General features: G+C 40.8%; 1 pseudogene; it reads right to left on the reverse strand.

Annotated features, from left to right (window-relative positions):
- Nucleotides 1-2,875: 2,875 nt before the first annotated feature.
- On the reverse strand, nt 2,876-2,990 carry LOC141681857 (small nucleolar RNA R71; annotated as a pseudogene).
- Between the last annotated feature and the right edge of the window lie 4,062 nt (nt 2,991-7,052).

Consider the following 7,052-nt stretch of genomic DNA (forward strand, 5'->3'; position numbering starts at 1 on the left):
TGATATGGGAAGGATTGCAAGGACTTACAGGAAACTTCAGATTCTTGACAAGGTTATGAGAGATGAAATTATGTGTTGATCCATCTGCTTTAATCCAATGATCCCTTAAAGATTGAGAGTGCAAGTGCTACTAGAACCTATCATAGCATTGAGATATATTTTTGCCTCAGCTTCTTCAGGAGGGTTGTTACATTCCCACTGTTCATCCCATACTAAAGCCAATTCTTCATCTGAATTCCTTTGCTCTTCAATGTCATCCCCCATCATTACGAACAGTTTCTTCCTTGCACAGTTGTGGCTCGGTGTGAATTTCTGGTCACAATGAAAGCATAAACCCTTTGCTTTCCTGTCATTTAACTCCGCTAGTGTTAATCTTTTGAAGCTCTCAGTCGATGGAGTGGAATTTGGAGTTTTCTCACTTTGAGGCCTGTTATAAGAGGTGGAAGAGCTTGTACCCTTGTGAGAAGCTTGAGTCATCTTATATCTATTATCTAGAACTGAGAGGTAATGCTCCTGACCTCTAGCTCTGTCCCTTGCTTCTTGGAGTGTAACTGGTTTATTGTTGTATAAGTGCTGAGCAATCTCTTCTCTTAGACCACTGATAAAATTATCCACATAATAAGACTCCCTGTGGAAGCTTCCTGCAACATAACATAATTTTGAAGCTCGTCAAAATGGTTGATATAGACATCTACTGAGCCCTTATGCACCAATTTATTGAATTGTCAAAAAATATTCTCATAGCATCCTTTGGAAAATCTCTGGCAAACCAGGTGATAAGTGGCATTTTATACCACTTAGAACGTCTTATAATGGCTTGAATTGATGTATTGAAATCAAGTATTTTGTGTATTTGATGCGTTTTTCTAGTGTTTGTGCATTTCAGGGTATTACTTGCATTTGTGGGGAGATTTCATCAAGAATAAGCCTTAGTATGTGCTTGGCATTGCAAGTGGGAAGTTAGGAGCATAATGCAGAAAAGAATGGGAGCAAAATAATTAATTTTCCAGAAAGGTGCTGGGCGCCCGCTCAGTCTGGCCGGGCGGCCGCTCAGGAAGCTGGGCGCCCGCTCAGGATTGCTGGGCGGCCGCTCAGGGGCGTGAATTAAAAATATGATTTTTAGAGTTCTTGTTCTGCTGGGCTTCTGACTTCTTAGATGGCTGGGTTTTGTGGGGCTTCTATATAAGTAGTTTTCAGAGACGTTTCACGTGTGTTGAATCGTGGTATTAATCTAGGAGCAAGGAGATAAGGAAGAAGACCGTTTTAGCACACCGCAACGAAGAGGAAACATAGTTTCTTGTGATTCTTTTATTAATTGTAACAGTGGATGCTAGTTTTCTTTGCTTTGAACCTATTTACTCTTGTGACATACTCTGGTTTAATATAAGTAGTTTTATTAATTATTCTTATGTTTTATTATCATGTTTTCATATGAACCCATAGTGATGATGAGTTCAATCATGGGCTAATCGTGATCATATGGTCGTAACGGATTTGCTATGGAATTCTTTAGTTAGTTGTCTAATACCTTAGTGTATGATGATTGTATGATATCTAGTATTGGTTGTGCTTATTTATCTTATATGCGTCACAAACATATAAGATATGGTATTAATCTCTCGTGAAGCGACGGTGGATCTTGAGATTTAGAACTTGCCATGCTAGCATAGGTTCATATATGTGTATGCATGATTAGTGGGTAACTCTAACTGTTTTACTTGCCCTGTGTAATCATAAGGAATAACTTGTGCTTAAATCGGTATGTTGTCAAATTCTGTAGACATATAGGGTTTCAACATAATTGATGACTATTCAACTTCTATCTTAATTGTGGATGTTTGGTAGAATGGTATTGGTACAACGAAAGTTGGCTTTTATCAGTTTAGTGTTGTTCGATTAATATCATCACCGTTACATGCTAAGGGTAATAACAATAACTATTGAAGGAAGTAGTAATGAAGTTATGGTCTCATGTGTGTTTAATATTGTTAATTCAAGTATCTGTTAAATGTTTAATTCTCGTAGTTAATTCTAGTTAATAATTAGTTAATCAATTCTATGTGTTATTGTCTTAATATTGAGAAGTAATCATATATTGGTGAGTAAGTGTTAATTGAGCATAATTAGTCTGAGTCTCTGTGGGAATGAACTAGAAAGTATTCTATATTACTTGCGAACGCGTGTACTTGCGTGTATTATTAGCGCGTTTTTTCCGCCCTAACAAGTTTTTGACGCCGCTGCCGGGGACTCGGCGTATTTGTTTAGTTTATGTACTTACCATCAGTGGTCATTAGGACTCATTGATTAAGTCGTGTTACTTATCATTTCTGGTTGTGTTTCAGGTACTTTAGCACGTTTATGCAAACACGTTCTCATACTCGCAAGAGGACTTTAGATACGACGGAGGAGACAGACTCAGTTCTTGATATTCCGGAGAAGATAGATTTTGAAGATTCGGATAAAGAGAGTGAGCAGAAAGAACCGGTAATCATGGGTGATCGTATAATTCCGGCAGATCCAGCTCTTATGGACTTTTCTCGGCCTAAAATTGATGACATTCAGTCAAGCATCCTTCATCCGGCTATTCAGGCTAACACTTTTGAAATCAAGCCGGGCACTATTCAGATGGTGCAAATTTTTGTTTCTTTTGGAGGTGCTGTAACTGAAGACCCCAACATGCACATCAAGAATTTTGTCGAGATCTGTAGTACTTTCAAATATAATGGTGTGACTGATGAGGCTATCAAGCTGAGGCTTTTCCCATTCTCTCTTAGGGATAAAGTTAAGGACTGGTTACATTCTGAACCGGCTGGGTCCATCACTACTCGGCAAGATCTTGCACAAAAGTTTCTAGTAAAGTTCTATCCAATGGCAAAGACTGCAGCTATGAGGAGTGCCCTTACTCAGTTTGCGCAGCAACCAACAGAATCTATGTGCGAAGCTTGGGAGCGCTACAAGGAGATGTTGAGAAAGTGTCCACATCATGGTATGCCTGACTGGATGGTGATCACTGGTTTCTATAATGGTTTGGGGGCCCAATCTCGACCCATGCTCGATGCAGCAGCTGGAGGCGCCTTGTGGGCCAAAAGCTATACTGAGGCTTATAATTTTATTGAAACTATGGCTGTAAATGAGCATCAAAACCCAACTCAAAGGATGATGCCTGGGAAGGTATCAGGTATTCTGGAAGTTGATACAACTACAGCTATTGCAGCGCAGCTCCAAGCGCTGTCTATGAAGGTCAATTCTTTAGCCACCTATGGAGTCAATCAAATAGCTATGGTCTGTGAGCTTTGTGTAGGTTCTCACGCTACGGATCAGTTTTCTCTTGTTAATGAATCTGTTCAGTATGTGAACAACTATCAGCGACCGCAGCAGCCTGTGCCAGCTACTTATCATCCTAACAACAGAAATCATCCCAATTTCAGCTGGAGCAATACTCAGAATGCTATGCAGCAACCATATCAGCAAGGCATAAGTAAACAGTTTAATCCACCTGGATTCCAGCAACCACAATAGTATGCTCAAAGGCAATCATATTCTCAACAAGGAGGTGCTGCTCCACCTTCTAGTGCTGATTTCGAGGAACTCAAGCTGTTGTGCAAAAGTCAGGCTGTTTCTATAAAGACCTTGGAAAATCAAATTGGTCAAATAGCCAATGCAGTGCTCAATCGTAAACCTGGCATACTTCCCAGTGATACTGAAGTTCCAGGCAGGAAGGAAGCTAAAGAGCAAGTCAAGGCTATTACCTTAAGGTCCGGAAAAGTTGCTGATGCTGAAAAGGCAAAAGACGGAGACGCTGAAGTTGGTGATAAAGAAGAGAAGCAGAAGGAGAAAGCGGCGGAACCAAGGAAGACTACTGTTTAACACACTCTGCCTGAGGGTAATACAGGGGAGAAACAGCTCTATCCTCCACCACCTTTCCCAAAGAGATTGCAACAACAAAAACTGGATAAGCAGTTCGATAAGTTTCTGGAGGTGTTCAAGAAACTTCACATCAACATACCTTTCGCTGAGGCTCTGGAGCAAATGCCTAGTTATGCGAAATTCATGAAGAGTATTCTTTCTAGGAAGGTGAAACTGGATGACCTTGAGATTGTTGCTCTAATAGAAGAGTGCAGTGATGTGCTGCAACATAAATTACCTCCAAAGCTTAAAGATCCAGGTAGCTTCACCATTCCTTGCACCATTGGCAAGTTTTCTTTTGATAAATGCCTATGCAATTTGGGAGCAAGCATCAATCTGATGCCATTGTCTATCTTCAAAAAGTTGAATTTGCCTGATCCAAAGCCCACCTACATGTCTCTACAATTGGCTGATCGTTCTATTACATATCCACGATGCATAGTGGAGGACGTGTTAGTAAAGGTGGATAAGCTCTTCTTCCCTGTAGACTTTGTCATTTTGGATTTCGAGGAAGATAAGAAGATCCCCATAATCTTGGGAAGACCTTTCTTGGCTACAGGCCATACCCTGATAGATGTGCAAAAAGGTGAACTTACTATGAGGGTGCAGGATCAAGATGTGACATTCAATATATTCAAAGCAATGAAACTCCCTACAGAAGACGAGGAGGGCTTAAAGGTGGATTTGATTGATTCTGCGGTAACTTCAGAACTTGATCATATGCTAATGTCTGAAGCATTAGAGAAAGCCTTAGTGGGGGAGTTTGACAGTAATGATGAGGATGACAATGAGCAACTACAATATCTAAATGCTTCTCCTTGGAGGCGAAAGCTAGACATGCCATTTGAATCTCTTGGTACTTCTGATCTCAAGAATGCTGAAGGAAAGCTCAAACCATCTATTGAGGAAGCACCTACTTTGGAGCTTAAACCATTGCCTGAACATTTGAGGTATACCTTTCTAGGTGATGCATCTTCCTTACCTGTTATTATTGCATCTGACCTTTCAGGTAGTGAGGAGGACAAGCTCTTGAGGATTTTGAGAGAATTCAAATCGGCTATTGGATGGACTATAGCAAATATCAAAGGGATCAGCCCTTCGTATTGCATGCATAAAATTTTGCTAGAAGAAGGTAGTAAGCCAACTGTTGAGCAACAATGATGACTTAATCCTATCATGAAAGAAGTGGTGAAGAAAGAAATTCTGAAGTGGCTGGATGCAGGAATCATATATCCTATTTCTGGCAGTTCTTGGGTGAGCCCCGTGCAATGTGTACCGAAGAAATGAGGTATTACTGTGGTATCGAATGAGAAGAATGAGCTCATACCCACTCGAACAGTCATAGGATGGAGGGTATGCATGGATTACAGAAAGTTGAATAAGGCCACGAGAAAGGATCACTTCCCTCTTCCATTTATTGATCAGATGCTGGACAGGTTGGCCGGTCATGAGTATTATTGTCTTCTGGATGGCTATTCGGGGTATAATCAGATTTGCATTGCACCAGAGGATCAAGAAAAGACTACCTTCACTTGTCCATTTGGCACGTTCGCTTTTCGCAGAGTTTCGTTTGGCTTATGTGGCACACCTGCCACTTTTCAGAGATGTATGATGGCTATATTCTTTGATATGATTGGAAATAATGTCGAAGTGTTCATGGATGACTTCTCTGTCTTTGGACATTCGTATGATGAATGTTTGAATAATCTTCGTCCAGTGCTTAAAAGGTGTGTGAAAACTAATTTGGTGCTCAATTGGGAAAAATGTCACTTTATGGTGCGTGAAGGCATTATTCTTGGGCATAAGGTGTCTAGCAAGGGTTTTGAGGTGGACAAAGCCAAGGTGGGAGTCACTGAAAATCTTCCACCCCCTATTTCTGTGAAAGGAATCCGTAGTTTTCTTGGTCATACAGGTTTTTATCGGCGTTTCATTAAGGACTTCTAGAAGATATTTAAGCCGTTGTGCAACTTGCTCGAGAAGGATGTGCCTTTCAAATTTGATGATGAATGCTTGGCGGCATTCGAGCTCTCAAGAAGAGTTTGATAACAGCACCGGTTATTACGACACCTGATTGGACAAACCCTTTTGAGATGATGTGTGATGCGAGTGATTATGCGGTGGGAGCAGTTCATGGGCAGAGCAAGAATAATCTTTTTCATGTGGTCTACTATGCTAGTAAGACTCTAAATGGAGCTCAAATGAACTACACCACTACTGAGAAGGAGCTCTTGCCTATAGTCTTTGGTTTCGAAAAATTTCGATCTTATCTGCTTGGGACAAAGGTGACAATATTCACTGATCATGCGGCCATTCGCTATTTGGTTTCCAAGAAGGATTCGAAGCCTAGACTTATTCGTTGGGTGCTCTTACTACATGAATTTGAGTTGAAGATCAATGATCGAAAAGGTACTGAGAATCAAGTAGCTGACCATCTCTCTAGATTGGAGAATCCCATTTCTACTTCACATGATAAGACATTGATCAATGAATCTTTTCCGGATGAGCAGTTGTTCGCAGTTCAGGAGGAAGAGCCATGGTTCGCAGATATTGTGAACTATCTTGTCAGCAACATAATGCCTCCTAATATGAATACAGCTCAAAAGAAGAAGTTTCTGCATGAGGTAAAGTGGTACATGTGGGATGAACCGTATTTGTTTAGACAAGGAGCTGACCAGATTATCAGGAGATGTATCCCATTCTGTGAGACGGAGGGGATATTACGAGACTGCCACTCCACAATTTATGGTGGACATTATGGTGGTGAGAAGACAGCAGCTCGTATTCTGCAAGCAGGTTTTTTCTGGCCTACTTTGTTTAAGGATGCACATCAGTTTGTTTTAAGGTGTGATCGTTGCCAAAGAAAAGGGAATCTTACGAGGAAGGATGAGATGCCGTTAAATGTAATGTTTGAAGTCGAGGTCTTTGATGTTTGGGGAATTGATTTCATGGGACCATTTGTCTCGTCCTGTAATAATTAGAACATCTTGTTGGCAGTCGATTATGTCTCAAAATGGGTAGAAGTCAAGGCTCTACCGACGAATGATGCAAAGGTAGTGTTGAATTTTCTTCATAAGCAGATTTTCACAAGGTTTGGAATACCACGAGTAATCATAAGTGATGAGGGGTCGCATTTCTGCAACCGTAAG

The sequence above is a fragment of the Apium graveolens genome, chromosome 8 (genome assembly GCF_009905375.1).
Source record: "Apium graveolens cultivar Ventura chromosome 8, ASM990537v1, whole genome shotgun sequence".
In the NCBI taxonomy this organism is placed as follows: Eukaryota; Viridiplantae; Streptophyta; class Magnoliopsida; order Apiales; family Apiaceae; genus Apium; species Apium graveolens.